Raw genomic sequence first — 23,947 nt, 5'->3', positions numbered from 1 at the left:
GCTAGTCTACTCTTGTTTTGCTTGCTTGCTTATGTGTGCCTTGCCTGGCAAGACCTAGAAAGACCTTCCTTGCTTTGCTTTGCCTTGCCTACCGCTCTTTGCAATGCAAACCAAGTGTAGGCGCAATTGTAGGCAAGTCAAGGGAGAAGCTGACAAGGCTGGAGCCATGAGGGGCAAGCAAATGGAGTGGTAGGTGAGAGAAGGCCCAGAACTTCTAGGCAAGGATGGGCATAGGAAGGCCAGGCAGAAACAGGAGGGGCTAGGCAAGGCTAGGTTTCCCTGGAGGAAAGCAGTAGGCAGGTCAAGTGTGGGCGTAGGCACTGGAGGGAGTGCAAGGCTAGGGAGGCAAGGCAGGGCAAGGCAAGGAAACTTTTGGGTCACCAAGGCAAGACAAATGAGAGGTACATTCAAAGACTGCTGGTACACAAAAGGGGCTAGGACAGACTTCTCTGGCTGGCCTTGATCTCACATGGGCCATATCTAATCTGCACCTAAAACACTTGGATTACCTGCTTTCCTTGGTATACAAAAGAACTGTCATTCTGGTCCTGAAGCGCAAAGGTGAAATGTGAATTTTATGTCCAAAATTCAAGACATGTAAGGATAGGTGCCAGAAGCAAGCTGCCAGGACAGATGGGTGTGCTTGCACGTGACCTCTTTTGGGCTTCCTCTCACATGCTCCTGAAATGCTGGAGGTACGTGAAAGCCTTGAGAGTCCTAGGAGAAGCAGGCAGGGCAAGGCAAGATGAAGAAATTCCGCAAAAAGAGGGGTATTGAATTCCAGGTGGGGGACGAGTGAGCAAGGGAATGCAAGGCAAGGGAGAGGAGAGGTTCAAAGGTAATGCCAAGAAAAGTGGTGGCTTTGCCAGGCAAGACAAAAAAGAGGTAAGCAAGGCAATGAGAGTCCTAGAAGGAGAAGGAAATGAAAGATTGGAGCTGGACAAAGGGGAAGGGAAACTGGACAAAGTGGCAAGGGGGATGGGTGGTGCAAGGCACTGGACTGGTAGGAAGGGCAAGGGAAAGACATGGATGGGTCAGGGAGGAAGAGGAAAACAATGGCCAGGAATGACAAAGAAATGCAAGGTTGGATAGGAAAGGAAAGGCAAGGCAATGTAGGGAAGGGGTAGGCCAGGCAATGGGTGTCTTAAGAGGAAAAGTATGCATAGCAAGGCCAAGAGAAAAGCGGTAAAGAAGTTAGCGTGGGGCATAGGTGAGTGTAGCTGAGAAAGAAAGAAAGAAAGAAAGTGCCTCATTCCAGTATGTATGTATGTATGTGTGTGTGAAGTTTGCAGGATGTAAAGCAGAGACTTGATGGTGGAGTGAAAGGATGCTTTTGAATACACGTGGCAAGGTCCAAGCAAACTATTTGTCTTGGCACATCTGTGTCCCATAAACTTCTTAGTTTAGATTCAGACTGTAAGCGGGACAGAGAACACCCCTAAAATTACAGCTGAGCAAGAAAGCAGGTCGCATCAGCATGTTTTAAAGGAAGCAGTTTTTTTGTGTGAGAAGAAAATGGACATATGAGACTCCAGCAGTATCGACGTTCAGCTTAGAAGCAAAGTGCAATGATTCCGTACAAACTCTGAAAATGAAACGCAGCAATAAAAAGGCAATGGGACATGTCAGCGAAAGCTTTGTGGCCAAGCAGGGTGAGATGTTTGAAGCAGAACCACAGTTTGGTTTCACTAAGGATCCATCATGGTGGATTGCAAACATGTGCCAAGACAACACATATTCTGCAGCTGTTGCAGCTCTCCGCAGGAACACTAGCGCTTTCCCTTAGACTCTAAAATGCAGAGAAATGGCCTGCGCAGCGCAGAAGCTATTTGTGCTGCTTGTACACCTCTTCCAACCCCTCAGTGGAAACTATTGCGCCTGCCTTTAGACTCTGAGATCCAGAGAACACAATGGTAGAGGCAGTGGAGAATGGAAGGAGAGAGTGAAGTTTGATGAGTGAGTTTGATGTGACTTATGTGGAGCACGCAGAAAATGTAGCCCCGTACTGGTTTTTACACCTGGAGCCTATTTCTGTAAGACATTTCAGGTGGACATTTTTAATCAAGAAGCCAGAGTGAAAAAATTGACAGCAGGTCTCTCTGGGAAAGAAAAAGCAGCAAGGCGTCGTGTGCCATTTAAATGCTGCTATAAGAAGGGCGTACTTTAGCAGCATCTCTCTTGACACTTCTATCTGTGTAATCTCTAGCTGCTTGGACACAGCGACACTGAAAATAATTGTACTGCAAATACCAAGTTACACAGGGAAAAAGGGTAGGTCAGCAAATGCCTTCTGTCCTGGCACATCTCTCAGTCAGAACTCCAGCTGAAAAATTTTGCTGTAATGATGGACTTTGCCACTTGGAGAGAATTTATATAGTTGGGAAGAAGCATTCAAAGCCCTAGTGCATTTCGTCTATTTTATGGACTGCAAAGGCACTCTAAAGGCCAGCACTAGCTTTTTGTTGGACTTTTTCTTTTTGAGTAGCTGCTGGACGTTTTGAAGTGGTTTGGGATCTGCTAGAGTGCAAGGTAATACATAGAGTTTGAGGAAAGTGATATACACATTTTATATCTCCAGGGAGGTGGATGCAGTTCAGTGTGTGCGAGTTACATGTTGAGCAGCTGATCACACAGAAAAGAAGAGGCTGCGCTGCAATTGCCTTTTCATTTGCAGCTTATAAACTGCACAGCCCACAATGAAACAATTCCACTTCCTTCTGTGTTACATACAGGATCACATTCTCTGAGTCTCTAAGAGCCAGGACCCCCAGCGGAGCTCTTCCCTGCGCTGCTCCTACACCAATGAGGCCGGAGCCGCAAACAGCTTGGCTTTTTCCCTGGCACCGTCTGCCAGCGCTCATCAAAATAACCACACGATGGCGATGTCGACTAACAAAAGAAGGAAACGCACCGAGGCCAGCTCCAAAGGACAGAGCCGAGTTGGAAACGTCCCTGCTCTCAAATTAACTGTGCCAGGAAAAAAAGACTTTGCTGATCTTCCCCCTCCAAGTGTGCAAACACTTTTGCACCACACTCAAAGGGCAACACGAAATCCTCTGCCCTAACAAACATTTTCACTCTCGCAGAGTCCGGTAACAAACTCAAAGACATCCGCTCAACAAATGTGCCAGCGGAGAGAGAAAGTTCTTTGCTGCCTACAATTTCAGCTTCACCCATCAAACAATGAACACACACCCTGCTATTGGCACTTTTCTTTTCAGCTCTACGCTCCTAAGCTTTCAGTCTCAGAGTCAAGATCCAAGCAGCACTGCAACAGGGACTACTCACACACTAAAGCTACAAGGACAAAAAGCTCAACAACTTGGTGTCTAGATTCCCACTGTCATTTCAACAGCTCTAACCCACAGGGAAACCTCTTGGGAAAAACCTTTAAATTCGCTGAGACCACCCAAAGGGCCCATCCAAACTTAATGTCTTTGCCAAAGAGAAGAACAAGAAGCTCATTTCAAGAGAAATGGCATCCCCTCCTCCAAAATCCAAAACATCCAGTGACTGGTCCCATACAATGGTGTCAGAACACTCTTACTAGAGGCAGACAGCCTTCCAAAGATGGATACTGACTCAATGACTGTACAAATTGAGGGAGTGCTTCCAAATATACCAGCACAAGAAGCTGCTGTCGTCCTTGAGCTGCGCGACACAGCTTCTTATCTGCACCTCCAACTCTGGGGCTACGTGCTTTCCTTCCCATGAGAAAGCATTGCCATTCTCCTTCAGGAACTTACCAAGCCAAGCTGTATGCCATGTCCTGTACTATGTCCAACAATGGCTCCTGCACAGAAGGGTCTACGACATAAATATCTTGCTGGACTATACCTCCTCATGGTACCTTTAACGCCTGCCCTATTACATTGTCACTATATCTTTTACTTGCCAAGGAAAGGCACTCAGAGTCACTTGGCCTTGCCTTGCCTTTGATGCTGTGGCTAGTCTACTCTTGTTTTGCTTGCTTGCTTATGTGTGCCTTGCCTGGCAAGACCTAGAAAGACCTTCCTTGCTTTGCTTTGCCTTGCCTACCGCTCTTTGCAATGCAAACCAAGTGTAGGCGCAATTGTAGGCAAGTCAAGGGAGAAGCTGACAAGGCTGGAGCCATGAGGGGCAAGCAAATGGAGGCGTAGGTGAGAGAAGGCCCAGAACTTCTAGGCAAGGATGGGCATAGGAAGGCCAGGCAGAAACAGCAGGGGCCAGGCAAGGCTAGGTTTCCCTGGAGGAAAGCAGTCAAGTGTGGGCAGGTCAAGTGTGGGCGTAGGCACTGGAGGGAGTGCAAGGCTAGGGAGGCAAGGCAGGGCAAGGCAAGGAAACTTTGGGGTCACCAAGGCAAGACAAATGAGAGGTACATTCAAAGACTGCTGGTACACAAAAGGGGCTAGGACAGACTTCTCTGGCTGGCCTTGATCTCACATGGGCCATCTCTAATCTGCACCTAAAACACTTGGATTACCTGCTTTCCTTGGTATACAAAAGAACTGTCATTCTGGTCCTGAAGCGCAAAGGTGAAATGTGAATTTTATGTCCAAAATTCAAGACATGTAAGGATAGGTGCCAGAAGCAAGCTGCCAGGACAGATGGGTGTGTTTGCTCGTGACCTCTTTTGGGCTTCCTCTCACATGCTCCTGAAACGCTGGAGGTACGTGAAAGCCTTGAGAGTCCTAGGAGAAGCAGGCAGGGCAAGGCAAGATGAAGAAATTCCGCAAAAAGAGGGGTATTGAATTCCAGGTGGGGGACGAGTGAGCAAGGGAATGCAAGGCAAGGGAGAGGAGAGGTTCAAAGGTAATGCCAAGAAAAGTGGTGGCTTTGCCAGGCAAGACAAAAAAGAGGTAAGCAAGGCAATGAGAGTCCTAGAAGGAGAAGGAAATGAAAGATTGGAGCTGGACAAAGGGGAAGGGAAACTGGACAAAGTGGCAAGGGGGATGGGTGGTGCAAGGCACTGGACTGGTAGGAAGGGCAAGGGAAAGACATGGATGGGTCAGGGAGGAAGAGGAAAACAATGGCCAGGAATGACAAAGAAATGCAAGGTTGGATAGGAAAGGAAAGGCAAGGCAATGTAGGGAAGGGGTAGGCCAGACAATGGGTGTCTTAAGAGGAAAAGTATGCATAGCAAGGCCAAGAGAAAAGGGGTAAAGAAGTTAGCGTGGGGGATAGGTGAGTGTAGCTGAGAAAGAAAGAAAGAAAGTGCCTCATTCCAGTATGTATGTATGTATGTATGTGTGTGTGAAGTTTGCAGGATGTAAAGCAGAGACTTGATGGTGGAGTGAAAGGATGCTTTTGAATACACGTGGCAAGGTCCAAGCAAACTATTTGTCTTGGCACATCTGTGTCCCATAAACTTCTTAGTTTAGATTCAGACTGTAAGCGGGACAGAGAACACCCCTAAAATTACAGCTGAGCAAGAAAGCAGGTCGCATCAGCATGTTTTAAAGGAAGCAGTTTTTTTGTGTGAGAAGAAAATGGACATATGAGACTCCAGCAGTATCGACGTTCTGCTTAGAAGCAAAGTGCAATGATTCCGTACAAACTCTGAAAATGAAACGCAGCAATAAAAAGGCAATGGGACATGTCAGCGAAAGCTTTGTGGCCAAGCAGGGTGAGGTGTTTGAAGCAGAACCACAGTTTGGTTTCATTAAGGATCCATCATGGTGGATTGCAAACATGTGCCAAGACAACACATATTCTGCAGCTGTTGCAGCTCTCCGCAGGAACACTAGCGCTTTCCCTTAGACTCTAAAATGCAGAGAAATGGCCTGCGCAGCGCAGAAGCTATTTGTGCTGCTTGTACACCTCTTCCAACCCCTCAGTGGAAACTATTGCGCCTGCCTTTAGACTCTGAGATCCAGAGAACACAAGGGTAGAGGCAGTGGAGAATGGAAGGAGAGAGTGAAGTTTGATGAGTGAGTTTGATGTGACTTATGTGGAGCACGCAGAAAATGTAGCCCCGTACTGGTTTTTACACCTGGAGCCTATTTCTGTAAGACATTTCAGGTGGACATTTTTAATCAAGAAGCCAGAGTGAAAAAATTGACAGCAAGTGTCTGTGGGAAAGAAAAAACAGCAAGGCGTCGTGTGCCATTTAAATGCTGATATAAGAAGGGCGTACTTTAGCAGCATCTCTCTTGACACTTCTATCTGTGTAATCTCTAGCTGCTTGGACACAGCGACACTGAAAATAATTGTACTGCAAATACCAAGTTACACAGGGAAAAAGGGTAGGTCAGCAAATGCCTTCTGTCCTGGCACATCTCTCAGTCAGAACTCCAGCTGAAAAATTTTGCTGTAATGATGGACTTTGCCACTTGGAGAGAATTTATATAGTTGGGAAGAAGCATTCAAAGCCCTAGTGCATTTCGTCTATTTTATGGACTGCAAAGGCACTCTAAAGGCCAGCACTAGCTTTTTGTTGGACTTTTTCTTTTTGAGTAGCTGCTGGACGTTTTGAAGCGGTTTGGGATCTGCTAGAGTGCAAGGTAATACATAGAGTTTGAGGAAAGTGATATACACATTTTATATCTCCAGGGAGGTGGATGCAGTTCAGTGTGTGCGAGTTACATGTTGAGCAGCTGATCACACAGAAAAGAAGAGGCTGCGCTGCAATTGCCTTTTCATTTGCAGCTTATAAACTGCACAGCCCACAATAAAACAATTCCACTTCCTTCTGTGCTACATACAGGATCACATTCTCTGAGTCTCTAAGAGCCAGGACCCCCAGCGGAGCTCTTCCCTGCGCTGCTCCTACACCAATGAGGCCGGAGCCGCAAACAGCTTGGCTTTTTCCCTGGCACCGTCTGCCAGCGCTCATCAAAATAACCACACGATGGCGATGTCGACTAACAAAAGAAGGAAACGCACCGAGGCCAGCTCCAAAGGACAGAGCCGAGTTGGAAACGTCCCTGCTCTCAAATTAACTGTGCCAGGAAAAAAAGACTTTGCTGATCTTCCCCCTCCAAGTGTGCAAACACTTTTGCACCACACTCAAAGGGCAACACGAAATCCTCTGCCCTAACAAACATTTTCACTCTCGCAGAGTCCGGTAACAAACTCAAAGACATCCGCTCAACAAATGTGCCAGCGGAGAGAGAAAGTTCTTTGCTGCCTACAATTTCAGCTTCACCCATCAAACAATGAACACACACCCTGCTATTGGCACTTTTCTTTTCAGCTCTACGCTCCTAAGCTTTCAGTCTCAGAGTCAAGATCCAAGCAGCACTGCAACAGGGACTACTCACACACTAAAGCTACAAGGACAAAAAGCTCAACAACTTGGTGTCTAGATTCCCACTGTCATTTCAACAGCTCTAACCCACAGGGAAACCTCTTGGGAAAAACCTTTACATTCACTGAGACCACCCAAAGTGCCCATCCAAACTTAATTTCTTTGCCAAAGAGAAGAACAAGAAGCTCATTTCAAGAGAAATGGCATCCCCTCCTCCAAAATCCAAAACATCCAGTGACTGGTCCCATACAATGGTGTCAGAACACTCTTACTAGAGGCAGACAGCCTTCCAAAGATGGATACTGACTCAATGACTGTACAAATTGAGGGAGTGCTTCCAAATATACCAGCACAAGAAGCTGCTGTCGTCCTTGAGCTGCGCGACACAGCTTCTTATCTGCACCTCCAACTCTGGGGCTACGTGCTTTCCTTCCCATGAGAAAGCATTGCCATTCTCCTTCAGGAACTTACCAAGCCAAGCTGTATGCCATGTCCTGTACTATGTCCAACAATGGCTCCTGCACAGAAGGGTCTACGACATAAATATCTTGCTGGACTATACCTCCTCATGGTACCTTTAACGCCTGCCCTATTACATTGTCACTATATCTTTTACTTGCCAAGGAAAGGCACTCAGAGTCACTTGGACTTGCCTTGCCTTTGATGCTGTGGCTAGTCTACTCTTGTTTTGCTTGCTTGCTTATGTGTGCCTTGCCTGGCAAGACCTAGAAAGACCTTCCTTGCTTTGCTTTGCCTTGCCTACCGCTCTTTGCAATGCAAACCAAGTGTAGGCGCAATTGTAGGCAAGTCAAGGGAGAAGCTGACAAGGCTGGAGCCATGAGGGGCAAGCAAATGGAGGCGTAGGTGAGAGAAGGCCCAGAACTTCTAGGCAAGGATGGGCATAGGAAGGCCAGGCAGAAACAGGAGGGGCTAGGCAAGGCTAGGTTTCCCTGGAGGAAAGCAGTAGGCAGGTCAAGTGTAAGCATAGGCACTGGAGGGAGTGCAAGGCTAGGGAGGCAAGGCAGGGCAAGGCAAGGAAACTTTTGGGTCACCAAGGCAAGACAAATGAGAGGTACATTCAAAGACTGCTGGTACACAAAAGGGGCTAGGACAGACTTCTCTGGCTGGCCTTGATCTCACATGGGCCATCTCTAATCTGCACCTAAAACACTTGGATTACCTGCTTTCCTTGGTATACAAAAGAACTGTCATTCTGGTCCTGAAGCGCAAAGGTGAAATGTGAATTTTATGTCCAAAATTCAAGACATGTAAGGATAGGTGCCAGAAGCAAGCTGCCAGGACAGATGGGTGTGCTTGCACGTGACCTCTTTTGGGCTTCCTTTAACATGCTCCTGAAACGCTGGAGGTACGTGAAAGCCTTGAGAGTCCTAGGAGAAGCAGGCAGGGCAAGGCAAGATGAAGAAATTCCGCAAAAAGAGGGGTATTGAATTCCAGGTGGGGGACGAGTGAGCAAGGGAATGCAAGGCAAGGGAGAGGAGAGGTTCAAAGGTAACGCCAAGAAAAGTGGTGGCTTTGCCAGGCAAGACAAAGGAGAGGCAAGCAAGGCAATGAGAGTCCTAGAAGGAGAAGGAAATGAAAGATTGGAGCTGGACAAAGGGGAAGGGAAACTGGACAAAGTGGCAAGGGGGATGGGTGGTGCAAGGCACTGGACTGGTAGGAAGGGCAAGGGAAAGACATGGATGGGTCAGGGAGGAAGAGGAAAACAATGGCCAGGAATGACAAAGAAATGCAAGGTTGGATAGGAAAGGAAAGGCAAGGCAATGTAGGGAAGGGGTAGGCCAGACAATGGGTGTCTTAAGAGGAAAAGTATGCATAGCAAGGCCAAGAGAAAAGCGGTAAAGAAGTTAGCGTGGGGCATAGGTGAGTGTAGCTGAGAAAGAAAGAAAGAAAGAAAGTGCCTCATTCCAGTATGTATATATGTATGTGTGTGTGAAGTTTGCAGGATGTAAAGCAGAGACTTGATGGTGGAGTGAAAGGATGCTTTTGAATACACGTGGCAAGGTCCAAGCAAACTATTTGTCTTGGCACATCTGTGTCCCATAAACTTCTTAGTTTAGATTCAGACTGTAAGCGGGACAGAGAACACCCCTAAAATTACAGCTGAGCAAGAAAGCAGGTCGCATCAGCATGTTTTAAAGGAAGCAGTTTTTTTGTGTGAGAAGAAAATGGACATATGAGACTCCAGCAGTATCGACGTTCAGCTTAGAAGCAAAGTGCAATGATTCCGTACAAACTCTGAAAATGAAACGCAGCAATAAAAAGGCAATGGGACATGTCAGCGAAAGCTTTGTGGCCAAGCAGGGTGAGAGGTTTGAAGCAGAACCACAGTTTGGTTTCACTAAGGATCCATCATGGTGGATTGCAAACATGTGCCAAGACAACACATATTCTGCAGCTGTTGCAGCTCTCCGCAGGAACACTAGCGCTTTCCCTTAGACTCTAAAATGCAGAGAAATGGCCTGCGCAGCGCAGAAGCTATTTGTGCTGCTTGTACACCTCTTCCAACCCCTCAGTGGAAACTATTGCGCCTGCCTTTAGACTCTGAGATCCAGAGAACACAATGGTAGAGGCAGTGGAGAATGGAAGGAGAGAGTGAAGTTTGATGAGTGAGTTTGATGTGACTTATGTGGAGCACGCAGAAAATGTAGCCCCGTACTGGTTTTTACACCTGGAGCCTATTTCTGTAAGACATTTCAGGTGGACATTTTTGATCAAGAAGCCAGAGTGAAAAAATTGACAGCAAGTGTCTGTGGGAAAGAAAAAACAGCAAGGCGTCGTGTGCCATTTAAATGCTGATATAAGAAGGGCGTACTTTAGCAGCATCTCTCTTGACACTTCTATCTGTGTAATCTCTAGCTGCTTGGACACAGCGACACTGAAAATAATTGTACTGCAAATACCAAGTTACACAGGGAAAAAGGGTAGGTCAGCAAATGCCTTCTGTCCTGGCACATCTCTCAGTCAGAACTCCAGCTGAAAAATTTTGCTGTAATGATGGACTTTGCCACTTGGAGAGAATTTATATAGTTGGGAAGAAGCATTCAAAGCCCTAGTGCATTTCGTCTATTTTATGGACTGCAAAGGCACTCTAAAGGCCAGCACTAGCTTTTTGTTGGACTTTTTCTTTTTGAGTAGCTGCTGGACGTTTTGAAGTGGTTTGGGATCTGCTAGAGTGCAAGGTAATACATAGAGTTTGAGGAAAGTGATATACACATTTTATATCTCCAGGGAGGTGGATGCAGTTCAGTGTGTGCGAGTTACATGTTGAGCAGCTGATCACACAGAAAAGAAGAGGCTGCGCTGCAATTGCCTTTTCATTTGCAGCTTATAAACTGCACAGCCCACAATAAAACAATTCCACTTCCTTCTGTGCTACATACAGGATCACATTCTCTGAGTCTCTAAGAGCCAGGACCCCCAGCGGAGCTCTTCCCTGCGCTGCTCCTACACCAATGAGGCCGGAGCCGCAAACAGCTTGGCTTTTTCCCTGGCACCGTCTGCCAGCGCTCATCAAAATAACCACACGATGGCGCTGTCGACTAACAAAAGAAGGAAACGCACCGAGGCCAGCTCCAAAGGACAGAGCCGAGTTGGAAACGTCCCTGCTCTCAAATTAACTGTGCCAGGAAAAAAAGACTTTGCTGATCTTCCCCCTCCAAGTGTGCAAACACTTTTGCACCACACTCAAAGGGCAACACGAAATCCTCTGCCCTAACAAACATTTTCACTCTCGCAGAGTCCGGTAACAAACTCAAAGACATCCGCTCAACAAATGTGCCAGCGGAGAGAGAAAGTTCTTTGCTGCCTACAATTTCAGCTTCACCCATCAAACAATGAACACACACCCTGCTATTGGCACTTTTCTTTTCAGCTCTACGCTCCTAAGCTTTCAGTCTCAGAGTCAAGATCCAAGCAGCATGGCAACAGGGACTACTCACACACTAAAGCTACAAGGACAAAAAGCTCAACAACTTGGTGTCTAGATTCCCACTGTCATTTCAACAGCTCTAACCCACAGGGAAACCTCTTGGGAAAAACCTTTACATTCACTGAGACCACCCAAAGTGCCCATCCAAACTTAATTTCTTTGCCAAAGAGAAGAACAAGAAGCTCATTTCAAGAGAAATGGCATCCCCTCCTCCAAAATCCAAAACATCCAGTGACTGGTCCCATACAATGGTGTCAGAACACTCTTACTAGAGGCAGACAGCCTTCCAAAGATGGATACTGACTCAATGACTGTACAAATTGAGGGAATGCTTCCAAATATACCAGCACAAGAAGCTGCTGTCGTCCTTGAGCTACGCGACACAGCTTCTTATCTGCACCTCCAACTCTGGGGCTACGTGCTTTCCTTCCCATGAGAAAGCATTGCCATTCTCCTTCAGGAACTTACCAAGCCAAGCTGTATGCCATGTCCTGTACTATGTCCAACAATGGCTCCTGCACAGAAGGGTCTACGACATAAATATCTTGCTGGACTATACCTCCTCATGGTACCTTTAACGCCTGCCCTATTACATTGTCACTATATCTTTTACTTGCCAAGGAAAGGCACTCAGAGTCACTTGGCCTTGCCTTGCCTTTGATGCTGTGGCTAGTCTACTCTTGTTTTGCTTGCTTGCTTATGTGTGCCTTGCCTGGCAAGACCTAGAAAGACCTTCCTTGCTTTGCTTTGCCTTGCCTACCGCTCTTTGCAATGCAAACCAAGTGTAGGCGCAATTGTAGGCAAGTCAAGGGAGAAGCTGACAAGGCTGGAGCCATGAGGGGCAAGCAAATGGAGGCGTAGGTGAGAGAAGGCCCAGAACTTCTAGGCAAGGATGGGCATAGGAAGGCCAGGCAGAAACAGGAGGGGCTAGGCAAGGCTAGGTTTCCCTGGAGGAAAGCAGTAGGCAGGTCAAGTGTAAGCATAGGCACTGGAGGGAGTGCAAGGCTAGGGAGGCAAGGCAGGGCAAGGCAAGGAAACTTTTGGGTCACCAAGGCAAGACAAATGAGAGGTACATTCAAAGACTGCTGGTACACAAAAGGGGCTAGGACAGACTTCTCTGGCTGGCCTTGATCTCACATGGGCCATCTCTAATCTGCACCTAAAACACTTGGATTACCTGCTTTCCTTGGTATACAAAAGAACTGTCATTCTGGTCCTGAAGCGCAAAGGTGAAATGTGAATTTTATGTCCAAAATTCAAGACATGTAAGGATAGGTGCCAGAAGCAAGCTGCCAGGACAGATGGGTGTGCTTGCACGTGACCTCTTTTGGGCTTCCTCTCACATGCTCCTGAAACGCTGGAGGTACGTGAAAGCCTTGAGAGTCCTAGGAGAAGCAGGCAGGGCAAGGCAAGATGAAGAAATTCCGCAAAAAGAGGGGTATTGAATTCCAGGTGGGGGACGAGTGAGCAAGGGAATGCAAGGCAAGGGAGAGGAGAGGTTCAAAGGTAACGCCAAGAAAAGTGGTGGCTTTGCCAGGCAAGACAAAGGAGAGGCAAGCAAGGCAATGAGAGTCCTAGAAGGAGAAGGAAATGAAAGATTGGAGCTGGACAAAGTGGCAAGGGTGTTGGGTGGTGCAGGGCACTGGACTGGTAGGAAGGGCAAGGGAAAGACATGGATAGGTCAGGAAGGAAGAGGAAAACAATGGCCAGGAATGACAAAGAAATGCAAGGTTGGATAGGAAAGGAAAGGCAAGGCAATGTAGGGAAGGGGTAGGCCAGACAATGGGTGTCTTAAGAGGAAAAGTATGCATAGCAAGGCCAAGAGAAAAGCGGTAAAGAAGTTAGCGTGGGGCATAGGTGAGTGTAGCTGAGAAAGAAAGAAAGAAAGAAAGTGCCTCATTCCAGTTTGTATGTATGTATGTGTGTGTGAAGTTTGCAGGTTGTAAAGCAGAGACTTGATGGTGGAGTGAAAGGATGCTTTTGAATACACGTGGCAAGGTCCAAGCAAACTATTTGTCTTGGCACATCTGTGTCCCATAAACTTCTTAGTTTAGATTCAGACTGTAAGCGGGACAGAGAACACCCCTAAAATTACAGCTGAGCAAGAAAGCAGGTCGCATCAGCATGTTTTAAAGGAAGCAGTTTTTTTGTGTGAGAAGAAAATGGACATATGAGACTCCAGCAGTATCGACGTTCAGCTTAGAAGCAAAGTGCAATGATTCCGTACAAACTCTGAAAATGAAACGCAGCAATAAAAAGGCAATGGGACATGTCAGCGAAAGCTTTGTGGCCAAGCAGGGTGAGATGTTTGAAGCAGAACCACAGTTTGGTTTCACTAAGGATCCATCATGGTGGATTGCAAACATGTGCCAAGACAACACATATTCTGCAGCTGTTGCAGCTCTCCGCAGGAACACTAGCGCTTTCCCTTAGACTCTAAAATGCAGAGAAATGGCCTGCGCAGCGCAGAAGCTATTTGTGCTGCTTGTACACCTCTTCCAACCCCTCAGTGGAAACTATTGCGCCTGCCTTTAGACTCTGAGATCCAGAGAACACAATGGTAGAGGCAGTGGAGAATGGAAGGAGAGAGTGAAGTTTGATGAGTGAGTTTGATGTGACTTATGTGGAGCACGCAGAAAATGTAGCCCCGTACTGGTTTTTACACCTGGAGCCTATTTCTGTAAGACATTTCAGGTGGACATTTTTGATCAAGAAGCCAGAGTGAAAAAATTGACAGCAAGTGTCTGTGGGAAAGAAAAAGCAGCAAGGCGTCGTGTGCCATTTAAATGCTGCTATAAGAAGGGCGTACTTTAGCAGCATCTCTCTTGACACTTCTATCTGTGTAATCTCTAGCTGCTTGGACACAGCGACACTGAAAATAATTGTACTGCAAATACCAAGTTACACAGGGAAAAAGGGTAGGTCAGCAAATGCCTTCTGTCCTGGCACATCTCTCAGTCAGAACTCCAGCTGAAAAATTTTGCTGTAATGATGGACTTTGCCACTTGGAGAGAATTTATAAAGTTGGGAAGAAGCATTCAAAGCCCTAGTGCATTTCGTCTATTTTATGGACTGCAAAGGCACTCTAAAGGCCAGCACTAGCTTTTTGTTGGACTTTTTCTTTTTGAGTAGCTGCTGGACGTTTTGAAGTGGTTTGGGATCTGCTAGAGTGCAAGGTAATACATAGAGTTTGAGGAAAGTGATATACACATTTTATATCTCCAGGGAGGTGGATGCAGTTCAGTGTGTGCGAGTTACATGTTGAGCAGCTGATCACACAGAAAAGAAGAGGCTGCGCTGCAATTGCCTTTTCATTTGCAGCTTATAAACTGCACAGCCCACAATGAAACAATTCCACTTCCTTCTGTGCTACATACAGGATCACATTCTCTGAGTCTCTAAGAGCCAGGACCCCCAGCGGAGCTCTTCCCTGCGCTGCTCCTACACCAATGAGGCCGGAGCCGCAAACAGCTTGGCTTTTTCCCTGGCACCGTCTGCCAGCGCTCATCAAAATAACCACACGATGGCGATGTCGACTAACAAAAGAAGGAAACGCACCGAGGCCAGCTCCAAAGGACAGAGCCGAGTTGGAAACGTCCCTGCTCTCAAATTAACTGTGCCAGGAAAAAAAGACTTTGCTGATCTTCCCCCTCCAAGTGTGCAAACACTTTTGCACCACACTCAAAGGGCAACACGAAATCCTCTGCCCTAACAAACATTTTCACTCTCGCAGAGTCCGGTAACAAACTCAAAGACATCCGCTCAACAAATGTGCCAGCGGAGAGAGAAAGTTCTTTGCTGCCTACAATTTCAGCTTCATCCATCAAACAATGAACACACACCCTGCTATTGGCACTTTTCTTTTCAGCTCTACGCTCCTAAGCTTTCAGTCTCAGAGTCAAGATCCAAGCAGCATGGCAACAGGGACTACTCACACACTAAAGCTACAAGGACAAAAAGCTCAACAACTTGGTGTCTAGATTCCCACTGTCATTTCAACAGCTCTAACCCACAGGGAAACCTCTTGGGAAAAACCTTTAAATTCGCTGAGACCACCCAAAGTGCCCATCCAAACTTAATTTCTTTGCCAAAGAGAAGAACAAGAAGCTCATTTCAAGAGAAATGGCATCCCCTCCTCCAAAATCCAAAACATCCAGTGACTGATCCCATACAATGGTGTCAGAAAACTCTTACTAGAGGCAGACAGCCTTCCAAAGATGGACACTGACTCATTGACTGTACAAATTGAGGGAGTGCTTCCAAATATGCCGGCACAAGAAGCTGCTGTCGTACTTGAGCTGCACGACACAGCTTCTTATCTGCACCTCCAACTCTGGGGCTACGTGCTTTCCTTCCCATGAGAAAGCATTGCCATTCTCCTTCAGGAACTTACCAAGCCAAGCTGTATGCCATGTCCTGTACTATATCCAACAATGGCTCCTGCACAGAAGGGTCTACGACATAAATATCTTGCTGGACTATACCTCCTCATGGTACCTTTAACGCCTGCCCTATTACATTGTCACTATATCTTTTAATTGCCAAGGAAAGGCACTCAGAGTCACTTGGCCTTGCCTTGCCTTTGATGCTGTGGCTAGTCTACTCTTGTTTTGCTTGTTTGCTTATGTGTGCCTTGCCTGGTAAGACCTAGAAAGACCTTCCTTGCTTTGCTTTGCCTTGCCTACCGCTCTTTGCAATGCAAACCAAGTGTAGGAGCAATTGTAGGCAAGTCAAGGGAGAAGTTGACAAGGCTGGAGCCATGAGGGGCAAGCAAATGGAGTGGTAGGTGAGAGAAGGCCCAGAACTTCTAGGCAAGGATGGGCATAGGAAGGCCAGGCAGAAACAGGAGGGGCTAGGCAAGGCTAGGTTTCCCTGGAGGAAAGCAGTCAAGTGTGGGCAGGTCAAGTGTGGGCGTAGGCACTGGAGGGAGTGCAAGGCTAGGGAGGCAAGGCAGGGCAAGGCAAGGAAACTTTTGGGTCACCAAGGCAAGACAAATGAGAGGTACATTCAAAGACTGCTGGTACACAAAAGGGGCTAGGACAGACTTCTCTGGCTGGCCTTGATCTCACATGGGCCATCTCTAATCTGCACCTAATACACTTGGATTACCTGCTTTCCTTGGTATACAAAAGAACTGTCATTCTGGTCCTGAAGCGCAAAGGTGAAATGTGAATTTTATGTCCAAAATTCAAGACATGTAAGGATAGGTGCCAGAAGCAAGCTGCCAGGACAGATGGGTGTGCTTGCACGTGACCTCTTTTGGGCTTCCTCTCACATGCTCCTGAAATGCTGGAGGTACGTGAAAGCCTTGAGAGTCCTAGGAGAAGCAGGCAGGGCAAGGCAAGATGAAGAAATGCCGCAAAAAGAGGGGTATTGAATTCCAGGTGGGGGACGAGTGAGCAAGGGAATGCAAGGCAAGGGAGAGGAGAGGTTCAAAGGTAATGCCAAGAAAAGTGGTGGCTTTGCCAGGCAAGACAAAAAAGAGGTAAGCAAGGCAATGAGAGTCCTAGAAGGAGAAGGAAATGAAAGATTGGAGCTGGACAAAGGGGAAGGGAAACTGGACAAAGTGGCAAGGGGGATGGGTGGTGCAAGGCACTGGACTGGTAGGAAGGGCAAGGGAAAGACATGGATGGGTCAGGGAGGAAGAGGAAAACAATGGCCAGGAATGACAAAGAAATGCAAGGTTGGATAGGAAAGGAAAGGCAAGGCAATGTAGGGAAGGGGTAGGCCAGACAATGGGTGTCTTAAGAGGAAAAGTATGCATAGCAAGGCCAAGAGAAAAGGGGTAAAGAAGTTAGCGTGGGGGATAGGTGAGTGTAGCTGAGAAAGAAAGAAAGAAAGTGCCTCATTCCAGTATGTATGTATGTATGTATGTGTGTGTGAAGTTTGCAGGATGTAAAGCAGAGACTTGATGGTGGAGTGAAAGGATGCTTTTGAATACACGTGGCAAGGTCCAAGCAAACTATTTGTCTTGGCACATCTGTGTCCCATAAACTTCTTAGTTTAGATTCAGACTGTAAGCGGGACAGAGAACACCCCTAAAATTACAGCTGAGCAAGAAAGCAGGTCGCATCAGCATGTTTTAAAGGAAGCAGTTTTTTTGTGTGAGAAGAAAATGGACATATGAGACTCCAGCAGTATCGACGTTCAGCTTAGAAGCAAAGTGCAATGATTCCGTACAAACTCTGAAAATGAAACGCAGCAATAAAAAGGCAATGGGACATGTCAGCGAAAGCTTTGTGGCCAAGCAGGGTGAGAGGTTTGAAGCAGAACCACAGTTTGGTTTCACTAAGGATCCATCATGGTGGATTGCAAACATGTGCCAAGACAACACATATTCTGCAGCTGTTGCAGCTCTCCGCAGGAACACTAGCGCTTTCCCTTAGACTCTAAAATGCAGAGAAATGGCCTGCGCAGCGCAGAAGCTATTTGTGCTGCTTGTACACCTCTTCCAACCCCTCAGTGGAAACTATTGCGCCTGCCTTTAGACTCTGAGATCCAGAGAACACAATGGTAGAGGCAGTGGAGAATGGAAGGAGAGAGTGAAGTTTGATGAGTGAGTTTGATGTGACTTATGTGGAGCACGCAGAAAATGTAGCCCCGTACTGGTTTTTACACCTGGAGCCTATTTCTGTAAGACATTTCAGGTGGACATTTTTGATCAAGAAGCCAGAGTGAAAAAATTGACAGCAAGTGTCTGTGGGAAAGAAAAAACAGCAAGGCGTCGTGTGCCATTTAAATGCTGCTATAAGAAGGGCGTACTTTAGCAGCATCTCTCTTGACACTTCTATCTGTGTAATCTCTAGCTGCTTGGACACAGCGACACTGAAAATAATTGTACTGCAAATACCAAGTTACACAGGGAAAAAGGGTAGGTCAGCAAATGCCTTCTGTCCTGGCACATCTCTCAGTCAGAACTCCAGCTGAAAAATTTTGCTGTAATGATGGACTTTGCCACTTGGAGAGAATTTATATAGTTGGGAAGAAGCATTCAAAGCCCTAGTGCATTTCGTCTATTTTATGGACTGCAAAGGCACTCTAAAGGCCAGCACTAGCTTTTTGTTGGACTTTTTCTTTTTGAGTAGCTGCTGGACGTTTTGAAGTGGTTTGGGATCTGCTAGAGTGCAAGGTAATACATAGAGTTTGAGGAAAGTGATATACACATTTTATATCTCCAGGGAGGTGGATGCAGTTCAGTGTGTGCGAGTTACATGTTGAGCAGCTGATCACACAGAAAAGAAGAGGCTGCGCTGCAATTGCCTTTTCATTTGCAGCTTATAAACTGCACAGCCCACAATAAAACAATTCCACTTCCTTCTGTGCTACATACAGGATCACATTCTCTGAGTCTCTAAGAGCCAGGACCCCCAGCGGAGCTCTTCCCTGCGCTGCTCCTACACCAATGAGGCCGGAGCCGCAAACAGCTTGGCTTTTTCCCTGGCACCGTCTGCCAGCGCTCATCAAAATAACCACACGATGGCGCTGTCGACTAACAAAAGAAGGAAACGCACCGAGGCCAGCTCCAAAGGACAGAGCCGAGTTGGAAACGTCCCTGCTCTCAAATTAACTGTGCCAGGAAAAAAAGACTTTGCTGATCTTCCCCCTCCAAGTGTGCAAACACTTTTGCACCACACTCAAAGGGCAACACGAAATCCTCTGCCCTAACAAACATTTTCACTCTCGCAGAGTCCGGTAACAAACTCAAAGACATCCGCTCAACAAATGTGCCAGCGGAGAGAGAAAGTTCTTTGCTGCCTACAATTTCAGCTTCATCCATCAAACAATGAACACACACCCTGCTATTGGCACTTTTCTTTTCAGCTCTACGCTCCTAAGCTTTCAGTCTCAGAGTCAAGATCCAAGCAGCATGGCAACAGGGACTACTCACACACTAAAGCTACAAGGACAAAAAGCTCAACAACTTGGTGTCTAGATTCCCACTGTCATTTCAACAGCTCTAACCCACAGGGAAACCTCTTGGGAAAAACCTTTACATTCACTGAGACCACCCAAAGTGCCCATCCAAACTTAATTTCTTTGCCAAAGAGAAGAACAAGAAGCTCATTTCAAGAGAAATGGCATCCCCTCCTCCAAAATCCAAAACATCCAGTGACTGGTCCCATACAATGGTGTCAGAACACTCTTACTAGAGTCAGACAGCCTTCCAAAGATGGATACTGACTCAATGACTGTACAAATTGAGGGAGTGCTTCCAAATATACCAGCACAAGAAGCTGCTGTCGTCCTTGAGCTGCGCGACACAGCTTCTTATCTGCACCTCCAACTCTGGGGCTACGTGCTTTCCTTCCCATGAGAAAGCATTGCCATTCTCCTTCAGGAACTTACCAAGCCAAGCTGTATGCCATGTCCTGTACTATGTCCAACAATGGCTCCTGCACAGAAGGGTCTACGACATAAATATCTTGCTGGACTATACCTCCTCATGGTACCTTTAACGCCTGCCCTATTACATTGTCACTATATCTTTTACTTGCCAAGGAAAGGCACTCAGAGTCACTTGGCCTTGCCTTGCCTTTGATGCTGTGGCTAGTCTACTCTTGTTTTGCTTGCTTGCTTATGTGTGCCTTGCCTGGCAAGACCTAGAAAGACCTTCCTTGCTTTGCTTTGCCTTGCCTACCGCTCTTTGCAATGCAAACCAAGTGTAGGCGCAATTGTAGGCAAGTCAAGGGAGAAGCTGACAAGGCTGGAGCCATGAGGGGCAAGCAAATGGAGTGGTAGGTGAGAGAAGGCCCAGAACTTCTAGGCAAGGATGGGCATAGGAAGGCCAGGCAGAAACAGGAGGGGCTAGGCAAGGCTAGGTTTCCCTGGAGGAAAGCAGTAGGCAGGTCAAGTGTAAGCATAGGCACTGGAGGGAGTGCAAGGCTAGGGAGGCAAGGCAGGGCAAGGCAAGGAAACTTTTGGGTCACCAAGGCAAGACAAATGAGAGGTACATTCAAAGACTGCTGGTACACAAAAGGGGCTAGGACAGACTTCTCTGGCTGGCCTTGATCTCACATGGGCCATCTCTAATCTGCACCTAAAACACTTGGATTACCTGCTTTCCTTGGTATACAAAAGAACTGTCATTCTGGTCCTGAAGCGCAAAGGTGAAATGTGAATTTTATGTCCAAAATTCAAGACATGTAAGGATAGGTGCCAGAAGCAAGCTGCCAGGACAGATGGGTGTGCTTGCACGTGACCTCTTTTGGGCTTCTTCTCACATGCTCCTGAAATGCTGGAGGTACGTGAAAGCCTTGAGAGTCCTAGGAGAAGCAGGCAGGGCAAGGCAAGATGAAGAAATTCTGCAAAAAGAGGGGTATTGAATTCCAGGTGGGGGACGAGTGAGCAAGGGAATGCAAGGCAAGGGAGAGGAGAGGTTCAAAGGTAACGCCAAGAAAAGTGGTGGCTTTGCCAGGCAAGACAAAGGAGAGGCAAGCAAGGCAATGAGAGTCCTAGAAGGAGAAGGAAATGAAAGATTGGAGCTGGACAAAGTGGCAAGGGGGTTGGGTGGTGCAAGGCACTGGACTGGTAGGAAGGGCAAGGGAAAGACATGGATGGGTCAGGAAGGAAGAGGAAAACAATGGCCAGGAATGACAAAGAAATGCAAGGTTGGATAGGAAAGGAAAGGCAAGGCAATGTAGGGAAGGGGTAGGCCAGACAATGGGTGTCTTAAGAGGAAAAGTATGCATAGCAAGGCCAAGAGAAAAGCGGTAAAGAAGTTAGCGTGGGGGATAGGTGAGTGTAGCTGAGAAAGAAAGAAAGAAAGAAAGAAAGTGCCTCATTCCAGTATGTATGTATGTATGTATGTGTGTGTGAAGTTTGCAGGATGTAAAGCAGAGACTTGATGGTGGAGTGAAAGGATACTTTTGAATACACGTGGCAAGGTCCAAGCAAACTATTTGTCTTGGCACATCTGTGTCCCATAAACTTCTTAGTTTAGATTCAGACTGTAAGCGGGACAGAGAACACCCCTAAAATTACAGCTGAGCAAGAAAGCAGGTCGCATCAGCATGTTTTAAAGGAAGCAGTTTTTTTGTGTGAGAAGAAAATGGACATATGAGACTCCAGCAGTATCGACGTTCAGCTTAGAAGCAAAGTGCAATGATTCCGTACAAACTCTGAAAATGAAACGCAGCAATAAAAAGGCAATGGGACATGTCAGCGAAAGCTTTGTGGCCAAGCAGGGTGAGATGTTTGAAGCAGAACCACAGTTTGGTTTCACTAAGGATCCATCATGGTGGATTGCAAACATGTGCCAAGACAACACATATTCTGCAGCTGTTGCAGCTCTCCGCAGGAACACTAGCGCTTTCCCTTAGACTCTAAAATGCAGAGAAATGGCCTGCGCAGCGCAGAAGCTATTTGTGCTGCTTGTACACCTCTTCCAACCCCTCAGTGGAAACTATTGCGCCTGCCTTTAGACTCTGAGATCCAGAGAACACAATGGTAGAGGCAGTGGAGAATGGAAGGAGAGAGTGAAGTTTGATGAGTGAGTTTGATGTGACTTATGTGGAGCACGCAGAAAATGTAGCCCCGTACTGGTTTTTACACCTGGAGCCTATTTCTGTAAGACATTTCAGGTGGACATTTTTGATCAAGAAGCCAGAGTGAAAAAATTGACAGCAAGTGTCTGTGGGAAAGAAAAAGCAGCAAGGCGTCGTGTGCCATTTAAATGCTGCTATAAGAAGGGCGTACTTTAGCAGCATCTCTCTTGACACTTCTATCTGTGTAATCTCTAGCTGCTTGGACACAGCGACACTGAAAATAATTGTACTGCAAATACCAAGTTACACAGGGAAAAAGGGTAGGTCAGCAAATGCCTTCTGTCCTGGCACATCTCTCAGTCAGAACTCCAGCTGAAAAATTTTGCTGTAATGATGGACTTTGCCACCTGGAGAGAATTTATATAGTTGGGAAGAAGCATTCAAAGCCCTAGTGCATTTCGTCTATTTTACGGACTGCAAGGGCACTATAAAGGCCAGCACTAGCTTTTTGTTGGACTTTTTCTTTTTGAGTAGCTGCTGGACGTTTTGAAGCGGTTTGGGATCTGCTAGAGTGCAAGGTAATACATAGAGCTTGAGGAAAGTGATATACACATTTTATATCTCCAGGGAGGTGGATGCAGTTCAGTGTGTGCGAGTTACATGTTGAGCAGCTGATCACACAGAAAAGAAGAGGCTGCGCTGCAATTGCCTTTTCATTTGCAGCTTATAAACTGCACAGCCCACAATGAAACAATTCCACTTCCTTCTGTGCTACATACAGGATCACATTCTCTCAGTCTCTAAGAGCCAGGACCCCCAGCGGAGCTCTTCCCTGCGCTGCTCCTACACCAATGAGGCCGGAGCCGCAAACAGCTTGGCTTTTTCCCTGGCACCGTCTGCCAGCGCTCATCAAAATAACCACACGATGGCGCTGTCGACTAACAAAAGAAGGAAACGCACCGAGGCCAGCTCCAAAGGACAGAGCCGAGTTGGAAACGTCCCTGCTCTCAAATTAACTGTGCCAGGAAAAAAAGACTTTGCTGATCTTCCCCCTCCAAGTGTGCAAACACTTTTGCACCACACTCAAAGGGCAACACGAAATCCTCTGCCCTAACAAACATTTTCACTCTCGCAGAGTCCGGTAACAAACTCAAAGACATCCGCTCAACAAATGTGCCAGCGGAGAGAGAAAGTTCTTTGCTGCCTACAATTTCAGCTTCACCCATCAAACAATGAACACACACCCTGCTATTGGCACTTTTCTTTTCAGCTCTACGCTCCTAAGCTTTCAGTCTCAGAGTCAAGATCCAAGCAGCATGGCAACAGGGACTACTCACACACTAAAGCTACAAGGACAAAAAGCTCAACAACTTGGTGTCTAGATTCCCACTGTCAGTTCAACAGCTCTAACCCACAGGGAAACCTCTTGGGAAAAACCTTTAAATTCGCTGAGACCACCCAAAGGGCCCATCCAAACTTAATTTCTTTGCCAAAGAGAAGAACAAGAAGCTCATTTCAAGAGAAAGGGCATCCCCTCCTCCAAAATCCAAAACATCCAGTGACTGATCCCATACAATGGTGTCAGAACACTCTTACTAGAGGCAGACAGCCTTCCAAAGATGGATACTGACTCAATGACTGTACAAATTGAGGGAGTGCTTCCAAATATGCCGGCACAAGAAGCTGCTGTCGTCCTTGAGCTGCGCGACACAGCTTCTTATCTGCACCTCCAACTCTGGGGCTACGTGCTTTCCTTCCCATGAGAAAGCATTGCCATTCTCCTTCAGGAACTTACCAAGCCAAACTGTATGCCATGTCCTGTACTATGTCCAACAATGGCTCCTGCACAGAAGGGTCTACGACATAAATATCTCTCTGGACTATACCTCCTCATGGTACCTTTAACGCCTGCCCTATTACATTGTCGCTGTATCTTTTACTTGCCAAGGAAAGGCACTCAGAGTCACTTGGCCTTGCCTTGCCTTTGATGCTGTGGCTAGTCTACTCTTGTTTTGCTTGCTTGCTTATGTGTGCCTTGCCTGGCAAGACCTAGAAAGACCTTCCTTGCTTTGCTTTGCCTTGCCTACCGCTCTTTGCAATGCAAACCAAGTGTAGGAGCAATTGTAGGCAAGTCAAGGGAGAAGCTGACAAGGCTGGAGCCATGAGGGGCAAGCAAATGGAGTGGTAGGTGAGAGAAGGCCCAGAACTTCTAGGCAAGGATGGGCATAGGAAGGCCAGGCAGAAACAGGAAGGCCTAGGCAAGGCTAGGTTTCCCTGGAGGAAAGC

Source organism: Poecile atricapillus, chromosome W, assembly GCF_030490865.1.
Source record: "Poecile atricapillus isolate bPoeAtr1 chromosome W, bPoeAtr1.hap1, whole genome shotgun sequence".
NCBI lineage: Eukaryota > Metazoa > Chordata > Aves > Passeriformes > Paridae > Poecile > Poecile atricapillus.
The sequence above is the reverse complement of the archived record's forward strand: the minus strand, read 5'-3'. Positions refer to the sequence as shown.